Source organism: Marmota flaviventris, chromosome 5 (assembly GCF_047511675.1).
Source record: "Marmota flaviventris isolate mMarFla1 chromosome 5, mMarFla1.hap1, whole genome shotgun sequence".
In the NCBI taxonomy this organism is placed as follows: Eukaryota; Metazoa; Chordata; class Mammalia; order Rodentia; family Sciuridae; genus Marmota; species Marmota flaviventris.
In genome coordinates, this window is record NC_092502.1 from 25,971,651 (window position 1) to 25,994,779 (window position 23,129).

General features: G+C 48.3%; 1 protein-coding gene and 1 long non-coding RNA gene across 5 annotated transcripts in view; both read right to left on the reverse strand.

Annotated features, from left to right (window-relative positions):
• The window catches only part of LOC114095417 (uncharacterized), a 44,371-nt gene extending 22,603 nt beyond the window's left edge, over positions 1-21,768 (reverse strand). The window contains exon 1 of the long non-coding RNA XR_003583248.3: positions 21,693-21,768. This is a non-coding gene — a long non-coding RNA (uncharacterized lncRNA). The remainder of the gene's footprint in view (positions 1-21,692) is intronic.
• Galnt10 (polypeptide N-acetylgalactosaminyltransferase 10) overlaps positions 1-23,129 on the reverse strand; it is a 234,995-nt gene that overhangs the window by 207,040 nt on the left and 4,826 nt on the right. The window lies entirely within an intron of this gene.

A 23,129-nucleotide genomic window follows, 5' to 3' on the forward strand; every position in this document is an offset into this window, starting at 1 on the left:
ACGCTGGGTTGCATTCCTGTGGCTTTTCTTCTTTTCCTCTGCGCATTCTAAAAGAGCTTCCGGGTCCTGGGAAGCTTACACCCAAAGCAGGGTGATGAGGGTGAAGTGTCAGGCATGGTTAGAGGCCTAAGACGCAGATCCCCGGGGAGGAGGAGAGGCAGAGTCCTGGAACAGCTCCAGGCCTCTGCTCAGGGATATGCGCGCTGCATGCAAACTGCAGGGCACCCAGCACCAGAGCAGTGCAGGGAGGAGAAGGAAAGCAGCCTCACACTGATATCCTCAGGAAGCAAAACTCCTGCTCCAGCCCCAGGAAGTGCTGGACCTTCCAGCCCTCTCTTCGTCCACATAATTTTGTAAGAAGAGTTTAAACATGAAATATTAATGGAATGGGCGAGGGAGGTAACTGGCCATTCCTCCTCCTCCTCAACCCTGTCCTCGCCCTCCTCTGTTACCACCTGGCACTGGGTCTCTCTGGCTCCAGATGTCCTGGCTCCTCCATCTGTTGGAGAGACAATGCCTACCCTACCCACTTCGCTCACCTCACCTCTGAAGAACTGAAGTGCATGTAACCCCGAGAGTCCTGGAACGGGGGATCAAACTGGCAGCCCTTTGCTGACACCTGGCAGACACAGATGGCTCTATTTGACCTGCATGGTATTGAAAACCCAGGAGAGTCCATATAACAAAATGCACAAGTCCATCTTTTCTTGAAAAACCCAAAGAAAGTTCTGGCCTCACTGGATCCACATTCCCAAGCAACCCACTAGAGCAGAGGACAAGGCCCCGTCAGAGAGCCCTTCACTCCTTTGGGCCTTGGGTTTGCCCTAGCACCAGTCAAAGGGTATGTGGGCCTCATCTGGTCCTATCTGTCCTTCACTCAGGACTCTGTGAGAGGCCTATAACATGGCTCCAGCCTTGAACATGTGTCTTGCAGTGGAAACTCTTACCTTTAAGAATGCTCACTGGGCTGGGCATGGTGGCACATGCCTGTAACTCCAGTGGCCCGGGAGGCTGAGGCAGGAGGATCACAAGTCCAAAGTCAGCTTCATCAACTTAGTGAGGCCCTAAGCAACTAGGTGAGACCCTGTCTCAAAATCAAAAAAATTTTAAAGAACTGGGGATGAGCTCCCATGGGTTTAATCCCTGGTCCCATAGATAGATAGATAGATAGATAGATAGATAGATAGATAGATAAAAGAATGCTCACTGGCAAGATTCCACTTGCTGGAAAGTTCTTCCTTACATTCAAGTGGAAGATCTTTCCCAGTACCTTCCGCCCTCACGTCCAGGGTCTACTTTTCCTTAATGCTCCCCTGCAATCCCCAGGACTCGGGCGTTTATAAGCCACTGAGTTCTATGAAAGTGAAATGCCCAGTTTCTTTAACCCTTCTCTTTAACACAGTTTCCTGGTCCTGTGGTGTTCCAGAGCCTTCCTCCAAACACACTCCACTTTATCTGTGTCAAATGTGAGCTCTTCCTTTCCATCTTGTGCTGGTGAGCAGGCTGAATGAATTCCTAACATATGTTCCTGCATGGCAGCTCTCCTCTGGCAGGCTTTAAGGATACTCGGGCCATGTCGCTGAGCACTAGAAGCAACATTAAATGTGTCCTTTCAGTTTTAGTCTTAGCATCCCAGATGATAAAAATAGACTTCATGGCATCAGGCAGGCAGGATAATTCATCCTCTCTACAAATCAGTTGTGAGGCAGAAAATGAAACATCAGGGATTTCCTGTGTTTAAAAAAATTATGTAAGTCTTGGAGTGAAAGTAATTATTTAGAATTTTAAAAATAAGTAGCCCATATTCTGAGGCAGAGTACTTTTTATGGAAAGAAAAAATAAACAATCTGCCAAGATTCTCCAGTTCAGACCTAAGGTTAGAAGAGGAACACCAACTCTCCGTCCTGTGCTTCCTGTGGTTTTCTCAAAGATCAACACTGTGGGAATGGAAAAAGCATCAGACCTTCATGTCATCTCCGATAAAATCTCTGTGCGAGTGTGCGTGCGCACGCACAAGTGCAATAGAGAGAGAGAGAGAGAGATGGGGTCTTACAGAAGTCATCTCTGCCTCTGATCAGTTACCTCTTTTGTAAAATGCTAGCACTGGGCCAAATCACTGAGAGGTCCTTAAATGATTGCTTGGTTTACCCACAGAAATTCTGAATCTGGAGGGCTGGGGAGCTGGGCAGGGGCTACCAAGTTATCAGTTTGGCAAGTGCCTAGTGACTCTGATAGCCCCAGATTTCTCTGTCAGAGAGTAACAATCTATGTCCTTCCTCTACTCTGTTATTTGGCTTGCACTGTGTGGCAGGAAGTGCTCAGAGCTGAAGGCTCTAACAGTAAGCAAGTTGCACTGGGGCCACCCACAAGGAACACATACACCCATAGTGTAGGTGAGGAGTGCAAGAAGACCATGACTGCCTGGGATGTGGGAGGGGCCAAGACTCCCATCAACATGGGGCATCACAGGAACCCTTCCAGGCTGAAGGGTGGGCGGGGAAGGCTTGCTGCGGAGCAATGTCTCAGCAGAGACCCAAAGCATGTGGAGGACCTGGCCAGGGGAATCTCAAACTGGTATCCTGCCAAGGCCTGGGATCCGGTAGAACACACGTGTCTAGGGAGTGCATGGGCTACGACTGGAGCTGAGGGTGACCTGGTGTGTCAGTCAATTTTTCGCCACTGTGACTCAAACATTCGACAAGAACAACTTAGAGGAGGAAAAGTTTTTTTGGCTCACAGTCCCAGGGTTTAGTCTGTGCTCGGCCAAGTCCATCGCTCTGGGCCTGAGATGAGCAGAGCAATGTAGGGGAAGGGCATGCTGGAGGAGCCAGGAAGCGGAGAGAGGGAGGGGAAGGGCTCTGGGAGGAGGCACCCTTCCAGGGCACCCCCAGCAACACTCCTCCTCCAGTCACGCCCACCTGCCTACATCTACCACCCAGTCAGTCAGTGGTGGCCCCAAACCAGGATGGACTGATTAGGTTACGGCTCTCACAATCTCATAATTCCTGCATGAACAAAGGAGCTTTTGGGGGGATTCCACGTATCCAACCACAACACAGTAGGGGGAGCAGGATATGCAGCTGGAGAAGCTGGCAGGAGCCAGATCACACAGGGCAGGGGCAGCCACAGCAAGAACTCTGGATTCTGTCGTAACAGGCATGGGAAACCAGAAAAGGGCTCTGAGCAGGATAGGGACATGACCAGACTTATGCTTCAGAAAGATCACTCTGGCTGCTGTGTGTAGAATACAATGCAGGGGAAAGAAAGGAGGCAGGCGGGAAGAAGAGGCTGGGATAAACAAGGAGTCCATTCTTCACCACAAAGAACCAGCGCTGGTGGTCAGCCTGGTGAATGGTGCTGACTGTTAGGGGAAATCCCTGACTTTTAGCTTCTCACTCAGGGTCCCACAGGAAGATGACCTTTTCCAGGAGGAACCGAGGTCTGAGAACAGAACTTACTCCCACCTGCCCACCTCACTTATCCCCCTAATGCTATCGGGGCTACTTGCTTCCCTCAAGCTCAGGAAGGAAAGTGGGATCTGCCAGTTAGTTTTACGGTATTAAGCAGCAAAGCAAGAAGGTTCTAGACATGGCAAAACTCTTCATGCTCACACTTTGGAAACATAAACTCCATCTTAATAAGAACTTAGGACCAGCCTTCCATAATTGACAACATTTTAAAAAAAATATATATATTTTTTTAGTTTTAGGTGGACACAATATCTTTATTTTACATTTATGTGGCGCTGAGGATCGAGCCCAGTGCCTCGCGCATGCTAGGTGAGCGCTCTACCACTGAGCCACCACCTCAGCCCTTGACAGCATTTTGATTGCTGTGCCTTTTGGAAGCCTCCAGAGACTCCTAGGAAGCAGGCATTCCTATTCTAGAGAGGAGGAAACTGAGGCCCAGAGGCTTTAGCTACTGGTGCCAAGGTCACAGAGCTAGAAGCAGGATGGGGGCTGGGAATTCATTCGGCAGCTCTTTACCGTTATTGATCTCCAGAGCATAGGGACTGTAATTAATTAAAATGTCTCTCCTCCACCCTGGAGACAGCAAACTGGAGAATCCGATGGCAACGATCTGCCTGGTGTGAAAGTGTGTTGCTGTGAAGTCCTGGGAGGGCTCCTGAAATGAGAGAGGGACCTCAAGGTGGGAGGGCAGCGAGGTCACAGGCCTGCAAGGAGGCCACTCCTGGCTGCCCACAGTCACTACAAGAAGGCTCAGACTGAGCATGTGAGCCCATCTCTGCTCTGGGGAAGCAGGACTACTCCTGGTCCCAGGAGGGTCCGGCCTGGGGTGGGAACATGGCTAGCAGGAGGAGTAAAATGGACAAATGACCAGGAATGACCCTCTTCCTCTGCCCTTGCCCCCTATGTTTTTATCCAGGTCAAATCAAGTAAGTTAAACTGTACAGTTTAAAGAAAGGAAAACGGTCTCTGAGTGTCACTGTCCCCCCCCAAATTAATAGCTATTCTTGAGCTCTCACAATGTGCCAGACACATGTCCCGTTTAAAGAGTCTCCAATTAATCTTTAGTGTCTGTCTGTGAAGTTGGTAGCTATTATTTCCATTTTATGTGTAAAATGGAGGTTCAGAAATGTTAAGCCTCTCCCTTAAGGTCCCCGCACAGAGCCAAGATTCAAATCCAGGCCTTCCTGACTGCTGAGCTGTGGCGTATGGAGGCCAGAGCTCACTCCCTACATTTGTCTCTGTGACAAACGCAGCCCTCCATGCATGTCGTGAACTTCCATGGTCTTTATTTCACTTGGAAGTCCAGCTGAACCCTCTCCATCTTTCCTCTAGCTGCTTTCTTGGACTGAGAGAGTAGTTTGCAAATGAACTAGTAGACAGGGTGTCGAAGGGCTAAAGGGCTCAGATAACAAGGCCACGGGGAAGAGACTGCAAATCCTTGATTCCCACAGGGCTCAAGTGCACGCCCCACCGCCCCTCAAACAAAACCCTGGGAGGTGGGAGGGTGACGTGATAGTCCCTTCCCACAGGGTAGCCTGCCCTGCCAGAAGTCATAGAAAACACACACACACACACACACACACACACACGTATATGCTGGCTCCTCCAGCACCTTGTGGATGAAGAATGAGGCTTAAGGCTGATGTCACAGCTGCTCCAAAGCCTGGGGAAGATGGGAGTGGAGCCATCAACAGACAGACAGACAGGGTGGGAGAGGGGGCCAGGAGAGGGGGCTGGGGTGAGTGGGGTTGCTTGGCTTCTAGGAGGTCGAGGACTGACCTGTTTCTCATGCTAGGTGTTCAATAGCTGCTGGATTTTTATATATAGTGATTTTTATGGGCAAACTGCCCAACAAGCCTCTAAGAACATGGGAAACAACTCCAACAGGAAGCAAAAGGTAATGGTTTTATAATTAAACCATGACCACCTGGGGTTGGGCAGTGGCAAGGCTTCTCTTAGGAGGATGGAAGAAAATGTTTTCTTTTATGAGCTGAGACTATCCAAAAGGGGGAAATTTGCCAGGGTCCATTCACACATAAAAAGCAATTGCTGGGATGTGAATATGAATATATAAATGTAGTTGCCAGTACGTAGACCTTCTGTGCAAATATCAGGTTGCTACATTAATGAGCTGGGACATAATTTAATAAGCAAGTAATGATGATGAGGGATGCTAGCTCAATATTCTCTGAAAAATAGATAGGTTTTCAGTGAATCAAGTCTTTCATTTAATAAGACCAAAAAGTTGCATTTTATTATTATGAATTCTTAATTTTCAAATTAATGGCATTTATTTACTATAAAGTTAACTAATGAGGTTGTTTTGATCAACATGAATAACTGGGACTCAGAAGTCAGAGACAACAGGTTGAAGCTTATATCTGCCTCTGTTTTGCTTCAGCTCCCCAATACTGAGAAAATCTGATTTAATGGATGTAGATGTATCTATATGAGTAGGCAGATGCTTTAAAAAAAATCCACACAGCCTGCCCTACCTGGACTCTTTGGATTATCTTTAATTAACTAGATGCTATGAGAATAAGCTGGTGATTTTTACCATATAAAAATGTGGAACACAACACCTAGAAGCAGTTTTTAAAAATTATTCTTATTACAACTTTAAAAAGATTAAAGAGAGCCAGGCACAGTGGCACATGCTTGTATTCCCAGCAAATTGGGAGGCTGAGACAGGAGTATTTCAAGTTCAAAGGCAGCCTCAGCAACTTAAGCAAGACCCTGTCTCAAAATTAAAATAATAATAATAAAAATAATAAAGACTAAGGATGGAGCTCAGTGGTAAAATGTCCCTGAGTTCAACCCCAGAGTGTGTGTGTGTGTGTGTGTGTGTGTATGTGTGTGTGTGTGTGTATGTGTGTGTGTGTGTGAATATACATGTGTGAATGTGTGTGTGTGTGTGTATATATATATATATATATAAAATTAGAGAAGTAGAAACATATTTACAGGACACTTCCAACACTGAAACTGGGTATTTCAAGTGGGCTTGGACTTCCAGAGAGTTTGTAAAGTGTTGGCTGAGATGATCTCCTGGGTCTTGCCACCTTTGTTCTCTGACCCCTCCCTCACTGTGACATCTTTAAATAGAAAGCAATGAAAATCCCAACAGCAGAAGCACTCCTGATGCGAACAGGTTTTCTCTCCCATTTCAGAGGAGAAAGGGAGGAGGAAAGAAAGAAGGCAACAATTACTGTCACCACTGCACCTTCACAGATAAATCCTCCTATATCTAGAGCCAGAAAAAACTACCAGCTGAAAAAGAGAAAAGTGTTAAGATGTACAGAGCTTAGAGTCCCCTGCTGAGTCCCCCTCCTGCCCCAGGGCAGACGCCTTAGCCCTAATAACTCAGGAGCTCTGATACAGAAACTATCAGGTCTCCTGAACAAGCAAGTCCAACACTTGAGAGACAGGTGGGCCAGGCGGGCGCACCTGCAGCAGCAGTGGGCGCAGGGGGCTGATCTGCCGAATGCATGCCTGGCACGCTTACTCGTTTTTAACTACGACAGCATCTTCTGCTGTCTGTCTTAGAGAAGAGGAAAAGAACTGCTCTATCCTTTATCAAGAAAAACAAAAGGCTGGGAAGGTGAGGGGAAGAAAGGAAAGGGAGAGGTGGTGCCCTCCGCATCCTGGAGCCAGGGCAGCTGCAGGCTACCTCTGAGCACACTGCTCACAGTGTTCCTCCCCAGAGCAGGACGTCATGCTAAGTGGCTCCAAGGCGCCTCTGCAACTCAAACGGTTTCAAAAAGTAAAAACAATCTTTTAAAAGCAAATTCTTAAAAATCACACAAGTTATACATTGATGCAATCGTATCTCAGTGTGCACATGGTGTAGCAGAATCTACAAAGCATTTTTCCTTTGTGTATTTTCTTAGGTCGTTCTGGCCACAGCCCTACAACATGGCTATTACTGTTATTATCCCCCTGTTAGAGGTGGGGCAGGGACTCCAAGTTTAACCACTCTGAGGTCAGACTGCTGGAGAGCAGAAATCACTGACAGTCCAGGTTTCCCTCTAACACTTCTCCTCCCCTTTCTATTACCTCTTTCCTTTTTTGTCTTCGGGGAAATATAGTTTAACAATGAGAAAATGGAGGGGAGAAACTGAGAGGGAGCCTCCTGCACAGGGGGCTGGTGGGGTCTCTTCCCATCACTTTGTGCCACATGATCCAGGGCAGATTTACTCATAACCTCAATGTATAATAAACACAATGAGATGTGCAGTAATTTAAGAAAAAAAATGGTTCATGCATGCCCAAACTGATTTTAAAAACTAAAAAAAGAAATTAGTCCTTTTCTTTAAGCTTCAATAAGGAAGTGTTTTAGTATAAGGTGAGGAAATGAAAGGGAGGAGGTTGGGGGTATTTTTTAGTCTCAAAATAGGCTCTGTTATTCCCACGGGAGTGAGGGCTGCTGCCTCTGTGACCACAGTCAATGAGACAATGAGACATTCCACAGTGAACCAGCACAGACCACAAACGCCAATTCGTTAAAGAAGAAAAAGGGTTCCTTCTAGAAGACAAGTCACCAGGTTGGTTACTGGGTTAAAATTTTAAATTCCACTTACTTTGTAAGAACCACGTGGTTCTTGCTTTGGTTTGGAGGGCTGTTTTCATCCTCAGAATTCAGATCAAAACTGTTTTTTCTCAACAATGTTTTAGCAAAGAGGGTGTGGGTGGCAGTGGGTAGGGAGGAGTGATTGCCATCAAACAACCTGTGTACATTCCACTTGTTTGAAGAAGCCATATTTCTCAAATGATTGGAAAGGAATGAAGGGTTCTGAGACCTTGCACTGTGCTTGCATGGTTTCAAAAACATCTTCTTTCAGACGAAGAACTCTCGTTGTATGGCAATGTCAATAATCAGGGTCAAGAACCAAGGGGAAAGCTGCCCATCTGTGAAGGCAGGTGTCGGCTCTCCCGAGAGCTTCCCTTTGTACCATTCGTTGCGATTCCTCCTTTCCCAGACCTCCCTCAAGCCATCTACCATGGAATACCTTGGCTCCTAGGGCCAATTTCAGGGCATTTCTTACTTTCCTACCAGATATAAGTTTCTGGAGGAAGATGTCAGTCTGTACCTTAGATCCCTTCCATGTGCCATTTAGTGTCACGCACACAATAGTGGTTTTAAAATGTCCCCAAATTCTCTCACTCCTCCCTTCAAGAGGTAGAGTCTAATTCTCTTCTTGCACAAGGGCTGAACTTCATGCCTCACTTCTAGCTAATAGAAGAAAGCATCAAGGATGATGGCTGAGTCCAGATTAGGTCATGGAAGGAACTGTGCTTTCCGTTTGTGCCCACCTGCTCTTATTGGTGAGCTCCCTCTTCCCTGGTTCATGGATCACTTGCTCTGGGAAAGCAAGCTGTCATGCTGCCAGGGCATTCAAGCTTCCTCGTGGAGAAGTCCACGTGCTGAGCAACTGAGTCCTCCCCGAGTCCTCAGACTGCTGGGCCCCAGCTGAGACTCCAGATGCCAGCAGAGTTGGCCAACATCTTGACTGTGACCTCATGAGAGCCGCTGGGCCAGGACCTCCAAGCAAAGCCCAAATTCATGACCCAGAGAAACTGCAATAACAAATGCTTGTTGTGCGAATTCTCCACATTTTGAGATAATTTGTTATGCAGCAATATGTAACTCAAACAGGAAACACATGGTGCTTTACTACTCAAGAGTAAACCTCTACAACAAGAAGGTCGTAATTTAAGGACAGAAAGAGTCATCTGCATACTTGGGACGACAGCTCCCTGTTCTTAAATAAAAAAAAAGAAATCAAATGGAAGAACTGGGGATGGCCTGGCTTCGTGTATCAAAAATCACAAGGAACAAGAGGTGGAAATGTAGACGGAGACCCTCAAGCTGAGTGAGCCGCGCAACACCCCACTCCCACGAGAGACACCCCAGAAGGGCTCCAGCTCCGTCCCCCACTCTTCCTTTCCCAGCCCAGGGCCGACCTCCAAGCACGTAGCCCTCCTGGAAGCCCCTCCTGACCTCCTGCTTTTGCACTTGAAGCCTGCCTTTCCCCTTTTGTTCATTCATTTCTAATCACTGAATTTTAAAAAACTTTTTAGTGTGAAATAATCTCAAACTTACAGAAAAGATGCAAGAAGATCAAGGATTTCCTGTATAGCTTTCATATACGTTCATGTTTTTCATTCTTTCTTCTTCTTCTTCTTCCCTATTTATATCTAATTTTTTTTTCTGAACCCAAAAGTTGAAGACATGGTAAAACTTTACTCCTAAATTCTTCATTGTGTATTTCCTAAGAATAATGATATCAAAATCAGGAAACTTAACGATACAACACTGCTATCCAATCTAAAGTCCAAATTTTTGCCAGTTGCTTCAGTAATTTCCTTTAATGCCTGATTTTTTCTTTCCTGGTTCAAGATCCAATCCAAGATGGTCATTCCTGTTTTCATTCATCAAATATGTCACATGCTAAGCACGGTGTAAACAGCAGGGTTCACATAATGGGGGAAGGAAGAGACACAACCACTGTTCTCATATAGCACTCACAGTTTCACAGGAGGACAGATTAATGAAACAATCATGCTCACTGTAAGTTTGCATAATCACAAACTAAGGCATGTTCTTTAAAGAACAGAGCCTCAGGTGGGGTGAGGGCTAGGAAAAGGGGGCTCAGAAAGCTCCCCTCAGGCAGGAACACCTGCACTGAGGTCTGTAAGATGAGGCCATGTTTCCAAGCACAGTGTGTGTATGTGTGTGTGTGTGTGTGTGTGTGTGTGTACCAAAAGAACATTCCACGCAGTGAGAAGGAAGTGTCCAAAGGCTCTGTTGCAGGACAAGTAGCTTATTTGAGGACAGTGCGGCTGGAGGGCAGACCTGGGGAAGGGGAAGACAATGTGTGGTCCCGGAGTGGAGTTTACTCTTTATCCTAGAGCAGGAAGCCCCTCTTGGGTTCCCAGGAGAGCTGTGGCAGAATTTACATTTCCAAAAGATCTGACTGCTGTGTGGAGAAAGGTAATGAGGTCAACCATCCCTCAGCCTCAATCCAAAATCCAAAAAGCTTTTTTTAATAACTCCTTTTTAATAACTCATTTAGTGACAGAGCCTGACCTGAATAGAGATGAGGCTATATAGTCTTTATTTATCTACATAGTGTGAATACATTTTTGCCACAGGGAAAAAAAAAATGTGTTGACTACTATCGTTACCCCAGCAGGCTACTACACAACAGAGCACATGCACGGGACTAACACCCTGAATCAGACTCCATGCCAGGGTGGGGGACTGAGTCTTGTCCTACCACCACTAAATTCATGGTAAAATCCCTCCCACCAACATGATGGCACTTGGAGGCTAGGGCTTTGGGAAGTACTTAAGACACCAGGGTGGAGCTCTCTGAGTGGGAATAGCACCCTCAGAAGAGATCCTTGTGTGTGCTCTCTCTGCCAGGTGAGGACACAGCAAGGAAAGTAACTATCTGTCAACCAGGAAGTGGGAGGACCCTACTGAGAACCTGACCACCTGATCTCAGCCTTCATAACTGTGAGAAACAATGTTTAAACCTCCCGGTCTCTGTGGAATTGTTCTATCTGCCCAAACTGACTGAGACAGTCAGTTAACAATTTATTACCTCTCAGCTACAAACCCACCTTCATTGCCTGCCACACAAAAATGGTTCTGGACCTTAAACCTGTTTTCCTTGCCAGCTAATCTGGTGTTCGCAGTGGTCAGGGGAAGACGTGGACAGACACTGCAGGAGGAAGGGCTTTCCACCTGCTCATGGTGTTTGCTGGATAGGCGGTGAGGTGGCTCCATGGGCGCTAGGTTCTCCGTGCCCAGCTCCTCCCATCCCTCCTCTTGCACTGCCAGGCTCCGGCAGCGTGTGGCAGCCAACAGCACCCAGTGCCAGCAGCTCCCACAGCGCCCACTCTTTGGATGGTTTCATAGCAAATGCCTTCTGTGAGGCACCTCACCATGAACCCTATCACCTAGCTTCACTGGTGTGCAATGCAGCAGCTACTCTGCCCTCAGTAAGCACAGCTGTGCCCTCTCACAGGTCAGGACCTCAGCCCAAGGGGCTTCTTCCTTGGGCCCTCTCTCTCAGCCCTGTGGGGAGGGATTTCCCCAGGGTTGACCTCAACACAGGGGTGTGGGTGCTCCTTAGGCACTCACCTCAGCCCTATGGGTAGTGGCCACTCCTGTATCTGGTATTCCTATATACTTTAGAGCTCCTTTTACTTCTAATTAGCCAATTTTATTACTCTAATCTCCTGTTATAGTTGGTAATTCCTTAAACTTCCTGTATTCAAATTTCTGTGTACTTTCTCTCCTGATTGAACCCTTACTAACATAGTTCTGAATCCTAAATGTGCCCAACACAGAGAGATAAGCCTAAGAGATCCCAGACCTGTGATATTGATGGCATCTATGTAGCACTTATTAAGTGCCAGGCACTAGTCCAAGTGCTTTGCATTGTGACCTCACGCGATCCAAGTAATTATCCTATGAAGTAGGGACCATTAAGTGGAGGAAATGAGCAAAGAGATTACGGAATGTTCCCAAAGTCACACAGCTGGTAAAGGGCCAAGTTGAGATTCAAACCAGGCAAACCTGTGGCCTTAAAAGCCCAGGGGTGAAGACAGGGAGGGGCAAGGAGAGAGGTGGCAGGAAGGAAGCCTGTTTGAAAGCTACAGTGTCCTTTACTGTGCCCTCAGGCCATATTCACTCTGACTGCACAGGACCCCTACCTTGGAACTGTGTGCCTAGTGGTCCAGCTGGTCCTCAAGGGCAGAGACCATATCCTTCTGCTTAGCAGAGAGCCAGCATGGGGCACTTTCAGTATTCCATCAAATACTGATGGATAAATGATAAGCTGAATGAAGAAGTCTAGGCCCAATGAGCCTTCCAGATCAGGTCCTTGGCTTAAGAGTATGGGGCCCTGGAGGCTTGGTTGTCCTGGGAGTCTCTCTGCCTCACCTGACCTGGATGCAAACACCTTACTGTGGCTGACAAAATGACCTCCCAGAGTCTCAACTATTGAACCCCAAGACCCTTGAGAAAGCAAATCTGGAACACCATGGAACACCCCTCACGCTCCCAGGTGCTGGAGGTGGAATCCAGATCATGGGCCTGGCCCCACCTGCATTCCAGATTCTTCTAGTCCTACTCTGGCTATACTTTTTAGGGACCAGCAACACTAAACCTGGAAGCCCTAAATACCCCTTGCAGTTTTCCCCACTAAGGATTTTTGACACTTTTGTCCCCTCTATCTGAAATCCCTTTGCTCCCCACTTCACCCCTACCTTCAGTGCCTGGCTACATCTCTCTCCCCTGAAAAGACTGGGCCAGGATGCCCCTCAGGAAGCCCTCCCTGCCCAGCCATCTGGTTCCCTGGCTCTCTATGGGCTCACATACAGCCCCATACAGCTGGCACCTACAGCTTTCAGGGAGACCTCAGAGTATTCTGGCTTGACTTGTTTGGTATATGGAGCCAACAGTTCGGGTTCAGGGCTCTGCAGGCTAGTCATAGTTCCTTTAGGAACCAGTTGTGTGACCTGGGTGAAACATTTCATCTCCTAGGGCTTAGCACCTCATCTATACAATGGGGATAACTATGGCCTGCATGTTACTGGGTTGCTGTGAGGCCTGAGAATGGTAATGTATACAAGGGCTTCAGACTATGCCTGGCAAGAACAGCCAGCAGCAGCTGTCACTATTATAAACATCTTGAGTTCAGAGGCAGCAGATTATACATCTTGGTGACCTTGCTACCTACTCTGGTGTCAGGACCAGCACAGGGCACAGTGGATGAATAAATGAATTTATTCTCCCTCCATCTCAGTAACCTCCAAACTGGTCTCTCTGTCTCCAGTGACCCCTGCATCGCCTCAGTTACCTTTCTAAGTCATACGCTGATCATGTCATCCTTTGTTCAAAACCCTCCATCCCTTCCCTGCCTCCTGAAATGCAGCCTCCCCAGCCCAGCAATCAACCCGCACTCATCTTTCCAGCTCCTCTCTGGCAGTCTTTGGGAGTTTCAGTGGCTCTGGCTAACCTACCATTATGGGAACAAGTTCCCCCACTTTCTGCTACCTTAGAGACCCAAATCCTACTGTGTACACAGTGCTGAAGTCTTAACTGTCCTCAGGACCACCTTAAAAGTCATCACTTGCAGAGGTCCTTTCTGACCTCCACCGTGTGATCTGTGACCTCCTTTTGGTACCCGACACACCTGCTGGTCCCTCCTGCAGTGCTGGAGACATGCTGTTCCTCCCGCAGTGCCCAGCCTATGTGATACACCACCGTGGCCCCTTTTAAACTCAGAGTTCCGAGGGCACTGACCACACGGCAGTCCCATAAATCAACTTAACTGGGACCCAGAACAAAAACAGTTTGTTGAAATCAGTGTAGCTGGAACTCAGAACAGAATGATAAAAAGTAAAAGTAAATGTAAAAGGTATGCAGTAAAGTAAAAGGTGATGTGTTTATTCCACTGGTCTTCAAGGCTAATGGATGAGTTAAAAAAGAAAAAAAGGAGGTTGACCCATTAATCAGAAGCGTGGCTTTGAAGAATACATACATGCAATGCAATGTGCTGATCCTCCATTGGAAGAAAGGATCTTTTCCATGAGATAGAAAGGAATGGAAGTAGCCAGAAGAGAGTAAGACAATTATCGCTGCCTCTGGTCCCCCAGGCATTGAGGTTTAGGGCAGCATGCCTCCAATCTCCACCTCTGTCTTCACAGGGCCATCTTCCCCCTTTGGGTCTCTCTTCTTATAAGGACCCTGATGAATCACACAGGATTAAGCACCACTCCAGCATGTCTTCATCTAAACTAATTACAATTATAATCACCCTATTTTCAAATGAGGTCACATTCTGAGGGACCTGGGCCTAGGACTTTAACATATCTTCTCTTGGGACATGATTCAACCCATAAAAATCCATTTATCCACTGATGGGTGCTGTGGTGCTGTGGGACAACTGGGCCCTAGTCAGCACCCTTCTCCTTAGGAGACCTGGGCTGGGAGATAGCTCAGGGGGAGAGCACTTGCCCAGCATGTGTGAGGCTCTGGGTTTAAGACCTCTCTGGACTGAAGGGCCACTCAGTTTACTTCCAGCAAGTACCTGCTCCAAAATAAGCAAGCAGGGATCCACATTTCCAGAACCAAGGGAAAAATATACAATCCCATAAAGTTATTTGCTTCATATTCTAAAGACTGTCCAAAGGGAGAGAACTCAATGGATCCTCATCCAGAGATAGCACCAATGAAGCCTTGTGGGCCATGGACAAGGGCTACAGCTCTGGCTAACAGTCCTTTGGCCAGAGGCCCTCTGATCTCAACAGGAGAGAGATCAGAGAACAGGGCCCCCTGAGGGTGAGAGGGTGCAACTTCTTCCAGCACCAAGAAGAAAACACAGGACCAGGACGGCAAGAAGTACTACCTGGGTGGGTCCTCAGGCACACAGGCATCATTCATTCATTCATTCAACATACACGGACACCTACTATGTGCCAGCACTGTGGATAACATAGTACTAAGACAAAGGAAGTCCTCCTGAGTCTTTTGTATCTGCTGAAGCAGAGAATAAACAAGTAAATAAAATGCAGTGTAATTCCAGACACTGCAAGCTGCTGCGTGTATAATTCACAGTTAGATATGTTGCAGAACGGTTGGGGAAGACATATTTAGAATGCAAGTTCAAGGAAGGCATCCTTGAGGAGATGAGACTGGAGCTGAGGCCTTGAAGTGATGGGGAAGCAGTCATGCAACAATCTTTGGGAAGAACACTCCAAGCTGGACCCTGTGCAAAAGTCCTGAGGGAAGACACACATGACGTGCATGAAGGCCAACATGGCTGGAGTGTGAAGAAAGAAGGGAAGAGAACGGGTCTGGAAAGGAGGCGGGGCCAGACAAGGCAAGACTTTGGTATGTACTGTCATCAAAGCAGTGGCAAGCCACTGAAGAGTTTCAGAAAAGGGACAGGAACTTCTGATTTATACTTGCAAATGTGCTCTCTGGATGTGTATAAAGAATGGACTGTGATTTCAGGGAGGAAGTGGGGAGAAGAGCCAGAGACTGTGGCAGGAATCCAGGTGAGACACCACGGGCCAGTGGGACCGTTTCAGAGACGGAGTCGGATACAGCGGCTCTGCCAAACCCAGTGGAAAACTCAGGAACGCACCGAGTGTCAAGAACTGGCAGAACCATTGCAACTCACCTCCCAACCAGCACAAGGGGCACATGAGAAAACTGAGGCACTGTGGGTCGGGGCACTGCCTAAGGTCACACAAGAACTTCAGGCAGCTCCCATCTAAGTTTCAGCCTCCTCCATCAGGAAGAGACCAGAACAGCCATTGACAATCAACCAGTCTGCCTAATCCAGCCTGCTGTGTGCTTTTGCAAATAAAGTTTTATTGGAACACAGTATGTTCATCCACCTGTCTAGGGCCACATTGCTCTACAACAGCAGAGTTGGGTATTTGCAGTAGAGACCATATTGTTCACAGAGCCTAAATTATTCCCTGGATGAAAAGAGCATAAAAGACACACTTGCCAGGTTTAGGAATGGAAGTTCTAGAGACAGGGGAAGCCTAGGCTCACATGGCAGCTCTCTGGGGGGTCCCCTGCCTCCACCGGAGCCTTACCCAAAGGGCTGTCCTGCTGAGAGAGCTCTTTCAAGTACTTGCCTCTGCCTAGGGAGATGGTAAAGCACAGCACTGCGGCACCCATGCCATTACAATTGTACAAATTAAGTTCTATAAACATTTTCAAGAGACAGAGATTAATTCTGACTGGAAAGATCAGGGAGGGCTTTCTGGGAAAGGAAAGATTTGAGAGGAGCCTGAAAAACTGAGCAGAAGGCACTTTAGAAATCCTTTAAGTTACCCTGAGCCATGGTAGATTACCTAGGACCCAGCTGAGCTAAAGGGAGTGAGCTCCCCATCACTGTGGGTATTCGAGCCAAAGATGGCTGCCCATTTGGCAGGGATAAGATTGAGGGAGACTGGACAAGATGAAAGGTATAATCCCTTGAAGTTGTGGGGGTGGCAGGCCTATGGCTTCTGTGGTCACATCTTCCATCTTATTTGCTGAGATAGACCCAAACAGCATAGACAAGTCGGGGCGGGGAGGTGAAGGAGAGGCAGAGACACACAGAGGGAGAGGAGAGGGCCCAGAACAGGAGAGGTGTCGAGGCAAACTCCCACCCGAAGGCAGGGAGAAGCCACACAAGCCATGGAGGGAGGAAATCCACACCCGGGCTTTGTGCCCCTCAACTACTGTAGAAAAAAAAAGAGCAACCTGACAATTAGGGTTGAAACCAATCAAATGCCCCTTTAACATCTCTGGCTCGGCACCTGGCAGCCTTCTTAATGTGCCCCGTTGTTCCCTGGCAGGACTTTGGCAGTGCAGCCCTCAGCTGCCTCTTCGGCTGCCAGGGCAGAGTGGAGAGCAGCAGGATCCAGGCTGGGAAATGAGGGATGGGGAAGCACTCCCCAAGCCCATGGGGTGACTGTACTGGGGCACTTTGTCCCAACAAGCAGAAGGGCCCACCCCAGTGGGAAGACCACTCACGTGGTGCCACAGTGTCTGACACTGCTTCATGGAAGGGGTGGCAGAAGAGTTATGGGTCAGCAAAGTGCTCAAAGGCCAGGAGGGTATAATCCCACCTTATAGGCTGGGAAACAGAGGCCAAGAGAGGTTAAAGAACTTGGCCACAGGAGTCAATCCAACATGGTGGCTAAGAGCGCATGTCTGAGAGTCAGAGATCTGAGTGGGAGTCCCACCGCTTGCTTGTTTCTTGCGTAGGCCCAGGAAGTTACTTGAGTTTCCTGAGCCTTAGTTTTGCACCTGTAAAAAGACAATAATCAGAGCACCCACCTCCTGGAGTCACAGGGCTGACGAAATGAGAGGGGCACTGTACATGGCAGGCAGTATGAGCTCACAAAGTAAGTGATCACTGCAGTTGCTGCTGAGGAGCCAACCCAAAGTCCAGGACTCCCATACCCAGCTATGCCTCACATCCATGCCCACTGCAGGACAGGGAGACTCCTGGGACCTCTCAGGGAAGGTTCCTGGACATTGGCTAGAGTTGCAGCTCCCACACTCTGGCTGAAGGCCCTGTACTCAGAGACACAAATGACTGTGTGCATCGGAACTGCCCTCACACAGGCACTGTTTTCCAGAAATGTCCTGGATGTCAAGGGAACACACAGCATGAGCCATTTCATCTGGGAAAGCACCCTTACTTTGAAGGATCCTAATACTCTTCCAGTCATAGGCATCCATATTCTGGAGTCTCCTGACATGCCAGAAAGCACAAGGAAGAAAACAAAGTAGGCTCTGCATCCACATCACTCCCGGCAAATCCACAGCAGCCCCAGACACAGCTGGAATAAGCTTTATTACCGAGGGCGGATCTTAAATTCAGATGCCTAAGGCAGGCACCATGGTACACACCTATAATTCCAGCAACTGGGGAGGATGAGACAGGAGGATCACAAGTTCGAAGCCAGCTTCAGCAATTTAGTGTGACCCTGTCTCAAAATTAAGTGAAAAAAAAAAAAAATACTGGGATGTAGCTTAGTGGTAGAGCACTTCTGCATTCAATTCCCAGGACCATGAGGAGAGTGGGGGGTGGGAATCAGGTGCCTGGAGACAGAAAGAAGCAAAATAAATGGTTTCTTGGGCCATGATAGAGGAGGAACCATCTGAATATAAACTTAAGTGAGGAAGTTCAAGAGCCCAAGGATAATGTATTTTATATTTGCAAGTAATCTTTATTTTCTTTCTGAAAAGTTCATTGGTCTTAGAGAGAGGGGGCTTAGTCTCAACATACTGGTTCTGTGACTAGTTGTGTCATTTATGCTCTTTGAACCTTAGTCTCCTCGTCTTGTCTAGAAGACAAGAGAGCCAAAAGAAGCTTGCAGACTGTGAAGCAGGGCTCCACACTCAAGTCTCCCGAGGCCAGCCTAGGTATGTGAAAGGGGGGAACACCCAGGTGTGAGACCACAAGGGTGTCGGGGGCTCTGGCCAACTGCAGAGCTGGGCCAATCTAGAGCGGGCAACTATTTCCCAGACCCAGCAGATTCTTATGATAGTGGAACCTGGGTCTAGCTGTAGACTGTTTTATTTTGCATATCCCCCACCCCGAATAAGAATTTTTTCCCTAAAAATATGAAATATTTCAATATTTGGGTAGTGGCAAAAGTAAAGACATCAGCCATCTCTGGACCAACACTGGCTGAACCATTCAAGATGTATCTCTGGGATACATACAAACCAGTATAAGGTTTTTTTTTTTTTTTTTTTTTTAATATAAAGGCCAAATAAATCAATAAAAACAAAAACAAAAACCATTAGGCTTTATTACCAATAAAATAACCAGGAATCCAAACCACAGACTCTGGTTCTCTAAAAACAGAATCGTTAACTTTTTGCTAAAGTTGGGTGCCAAATTTAGAAACTGGTTATTTCACAAATAGACACAGACACACATACACATTTTAACTGTCAGCCGCTAACTCTGATCAATACTCAGGAGGAAACATGCAAAAAATAACAGTTTTCAGTTGAGAACATACAATGTGCTTCAGCAGCAGGAAGTCATTTTCTCACACACGCCCCTGCCAGATGTTTCCAACCTGTTCCCTGAAGAATACCCCTTCCTCCAGAAGCTCTTGCTGTTCCTGGTGCTCAGCAGCGGCTCTCAGACTCAGAGGCTGACATTTGTGACTCACAGGGGAGACCCACACACACAACCCTGCCGAATTGGGCTCTTGGGAGACTGCCCGCATGTGGCTCCCAGGCGGCACGTGGAGACCAGCTGTAATCCCTGCCCTGTCACTACTGCCCAGGCATGTGGCTAAAGCAGAGCTTTTCAGAGCCAGCGAGAGCCGAGACCCAGGTTTATGAGGTCCTTAGCGATGATCTCGTCCCAGGGAGGGGGGCTGACTTGTGGCCTGATGCATGATCTCACACAGTCAGCAGCTGCTGGAGGTGGCAGAAGGAAGCCTCTGGGCCGGGATGGAGTCTTTCCCACCACCTCCTAGCTCTGAAGCCCTGGATATGTCACTTCACCTCTTCACACCTCCTTCATTTCATCTTTGATTTAATAATCACCAGGACACTACAAAGTAGTGGAAACTGTGCTCATTGCAGGTGAAGGAACCTGAAGCCCCAGAGTCCTAGCATAGAGCTAGCGACTGGCAGAGCTGGGCATGGGTCTCAATGCCACGCTCTCCCTTCTGCTCTCACCAGCTCCAGGGAGAAGTTCACAGGGTTCTGTAATGCCACCTCTTGCCAGGAGGCCCCTACCTCAGCCCCTCATCTGCTAACAGGTGCCTCGCACTTGCCCCCACGGCAGGAAGGCAGAGCCCTGTACCCCAGAAGGGCATCAGAAGAAATCTTAAGCTCTAGAGTCCCAGCCAGGCCACACAGCCCACAGCAGAGGGATTCCAAAGTGCTCCGCCCAGTCTGGATGCCAGACTCAGTCTGACCTGCTGGCATCTAATACATGCCACCACTAATAGGCACCGCAGAGCTCCCCTGCACGTGCTGATTGGCAACAAAGGAAGCTGCAGATAAAGGTGCTTCCCACTAATAGAGGCAGCACTCCCAAAGCACTCCTGGGGACAGTGTAGAGGGCCCCTGGGGAACAAGAGGTCTGTCTCCTGGGACATGAGCAGAAAGAAGAGCATTCTCTGTTGGACCCTCAACTGAATTTGTTAACTATGTGATCCTTGGCCCATGACAGGGTTTGTTAAGTGTGTGATCCAGACCAGCCCAATCATGTTGCTTGATGTGGGCTCTGGATTCTCCATCCTTAACAGGCTCCCTGGGGATTCTGAAGCACCCTGAAGCTCAAGAAGAACAAGTCCTTAAAGGGAAGCTCCTTGCCCTCTGCCGGCAGTTATTTAGTACCAACCACATCACGATTTCCTCCCTCTCTCCGACTTTCAGCTAATATGTTGGCAAACAAGAGTGACCAAGGCGGAGGTCAGTTCCTGTCTTCAGGAAGCAAAGGTTAAAAATAATTACTGTGCTACATGACAGGTTTATATGAAGGGCTTTGGCCACCAGGGAGAACAGTTACCGAGGCTGCCCAGGAGGGACGCATCAGGGCCGGCAAAGGTCAGCAGGGAGGAAGGGCATTAGGGGTCTACCTGGAGGGGCCTCTGAACTAAGTAGGGAGACCGAGAAAACCGAGGCTCAGAAGAACCAAGGCCAGCTAGAGCGAGGGACTTCCTGGAGGCGGCAGGCTGTGAGCTGAATCTAGAGGATGCCGAGGTTTGAGGTCCTCTCCTAGGGCAGGAAGCAGAAAGTGCCCCCAACGACTGGTTCAGGTACCAAAGAGTCAGGAGCAGGGTAGAAAGAGAAGCCTCTGCAGGCACGGTCTCCTCCCTGTCTGCGAGGCACGCACCTGGCTCCCTCTGCTTCTGAACCCTGAGCCTTGCCAAGCACTTAACCTCAGAGAGTTCACCTTCTAGACACAGTACACAGCCCTCCCTGTCCCAGCCACAGGGAAGCCAAGAAGAGTCCTCCCTATAAGCCAGACACAGCAGCCCTGCAGCCTGGCTCGCACAGCTCTTGTTCCTACCAAGTGTCACGCTCTGGGTTTCGCCCACAGCGACTCATTTATCCTCAAAAGAAACCCCAAAGAGTTAAGATGGTTCCCATTTTACAGACTGAGAACTTCAGACAGAGGTCAAGTGACATGCTCCGGAAACAGGCAGTGTAGCTCCAAAGCTGAGCCCTACACACTGCCACATCCTATCTCCAACTAACTGGGGGGGAGGGTAAGTTGCTTTGCCAGTGGGGCCTCAGGAGGCCTGGAGCAAAGTGACTCATGCCACTGAAGAGGGTCAGTCTTAGGGCAACAGCCTCTGCCCTCTGCTCAGACATCCGAACTCCCTTAGCAGTCTTGAGGAGTGGGTGGAGGGGAGGGGGTGAGGGACAGGTCCCTTGTCCTATCAGATATGGAGGAACAGAGTGATTAAGGACTTGTGCTGGGCCTGAGACTCAAGGTGTGAAGCCAGCCCCCCAGTGCTGTGCATAAACCACCTGCATCTCCGCGATCTCTGCTCCCTCATTTTTTCCTGTTTCCAACTATGGGTATTAACAAGATGGGAGGGTCACAAGCTCTGCAGAGTAAGTGCTGAGTGAGTGGGAATCGCTAGTATTACTACCAACATCTTCACCTCCTCGCCATCCACGGCCAGATCATTCTTTGTACTTACATCATTTTACGCTGGGGCTTTCCTCACCAGGAAGGCCAAAGGAGAGATGGCACTGGGAGCTCAGAATGCCCTAGGAACCTAAAGGGAGAGAAGGCGGGCCTGCTTCTTCCCCTTCCCTCTCCTATCAGCACTCAGCAGAGGGCAGCAAACAAGAACCACAGCAAGATAAGAAGAGGAGCGAGACACATGGAGAGAAGGCGACACATGCGTAAACACACACCCACCCACCGCAGCCGGGGGAATTGTTTAGCTTCCTCCGGCTTCCACAGCATGAACACTCCACCTCCTCCAGCTAAGAAGGCCAAGCAGAAAAAAGTCAAAGCTGAAGACACAGAAGTTCTTTTTTTAGCTTGAGAGAAATTTTCAATGAATTTTCTTTCCGTGTGTATGGGGAAGGCAGCTCCGCGTGGGGAAAGGCAGGCAGTGGCCGAACCTCTAAGATCACCTGCTCTTAGTCGCCACCCTTGTGTCAGCAAGCTCCAGCACCACAGGGCTCACACAGCGGGCATCTCAGCCCAGGGGTGGCAGAGCAGGTTCGGGGATCAACAATGAGTCCAGGGTGGCAAACAGGTTTTCTGTTACCAAGTCTGATTCCCAGGGAGTGACTACTCCAAAGTGGACATCCACTCCCTCTTCTAGAGAGTCTTCCTCCTCCTCCCCACAGAGCCCCCAGAGTCTCCTCTAGAGAGTCTCTGTCCATGATCTGGGTGGCCTGCCCCACTCCAACTCAAGGTGTGCTGAGTCAACCAACACAGCCCTTCCTCCAGACAGGTGGATGTGAGTGGTTCTATGCACACTAGATCCACACTGGCCCAACAAGACCCAAGAAGATCTTGCTAGAGCTTAAAGGAAAGACATTTTTTCTCTCTTCTATAGAAGCAACCAGAGGAGACAGACTCTGTCCTCTAGGATCTAAGTATGGATATGAAATTGGAAAGAGCTGCTATCACATTTTGCTACCACAGGGGCTCAGACAAAGCTAACATACAGAGAAAGTCAAAATCAAGAGACATGAAAGAAAAGGAGCCAAGCTCTGACAATACACAATATCGCACCGTGCCTGAACTCCATGGCAGTCACAGGAACCCGTCTATCCTCTAACTTACTTGAGTCAGCCTGCTTAATTAATTCTGTTACTTGCAACTCATACCGAATCTGAGCTGGCTCTTAGGCTCAGTTAGCTCCGTGTACCATCAATAGCAGTAATAGCACCACATGCCTTGCACACGTTTAATTCCTCTACTACCCTGCTGGATCCCTGTGCTGCCTTAAAGTTTAATCCATTTTACTTACTTTAAAGTATAAAACATTTGGGAAGTAACTTTACAAAAAATGGATCTGCAAAGAAGCCAGGTAAGTTCCAGCAGATAATTGGTCTCATTAAGTACTGGCCTTCAAAACTTGGCATGATAATCTTGGCTCATGAGGGAAATAAGG